This window comes from Oncorhynchus gorbuscha, linkage group LG03, assembly GCF_021184085.1.
Source record: "Oncorhynchus gorbuscha isolate QuinsamMale2020 ecotype Even-year linkage group LG03, OgorEven_v1.0, whole genome shotgun sequence".
NCBI classification, from domain to species: Eukaryota; Metazoa; Chordata; class Actinopteri; order Salmoniformes; family Salmonidae; genus Oncorhynchus; species Oncorhynchus gorbuscha.
Window position 1 is genome coordinate 97,863,351 of NC_060175.1, and position 956 is coordinate 97,864,306.

Consider the following 956-nt stretch of genomic DNA (forward strand, 5'->3'; position numbering starts at 1 on the left):
GGCTTCAACTGAAAATAAATCTGGTCTTTATCCTCCGGTGGATAGCTAGCTAGTTAACATCAGTCCTTTCCTAAATTAGTAATGGATGGAGATAAGGATTTAGACTTGTGGTTTTACCTAATTCTCTGTAATGGCCAATGATAACTGTGATTCTGATCCAACCATTAATTCATACATCGTGCCTCTGGCCTGAGAGGATGGAAGATGTAGCAGGCTATACCCACCTAGCAAAATGCCTCTGGCCTGAGAGGATTGAAGATGTAGCAGGCTATACCCACCTAGCAAAATGTAGTTGAAAAGATGACTATGCCCGACGTCCAATCTCCATTTGGTTTTGGTTGAAAGTTTCAACGACTTGAAAACAACTTAATTTCAACGTACTTGCAGCCTACACATGAACGCAGTATAATGTTTTTTTGGTATATGGACAATTTTATTAACAATCATACATCACTCCAGTATTTCTGTACAACATCTGTTCTAATTGTCTTTATTCCACTACTGAAGAACCATGACTCGAATCATCACCTGCACATATTTCAAACGTCCATTATTCCATGCCTTACCATGAAGTGAATTATAGCCATTACATTTTATCAAAGGCATTCAATTTGGCTTTGATATTACAAGTAACATTTAGTAATCGTCATTATTTATGCAACCAACTGACTTTTCTTTTTTACATTTATATTGTTTGCAAACAATAGAGTAAAACAAGCTTATATTTTGGGTTGGAAATTGCATCAAATTCTTACTTTTTAAATCAATGGCATAATGAGAAACTAATGAACCCAATGATCGACTAATCAACACTCTTGCAAAACTAATGAACAAATATCTGCAAAAGCTACGTACATCTTGGTCCATCTTAGAATGAAAAATGGTACAAATTTAGTAGATCTTCCACTGTGTCAAAATTGTACATGGAATATAAGTTTATATATCCATTTATTGAA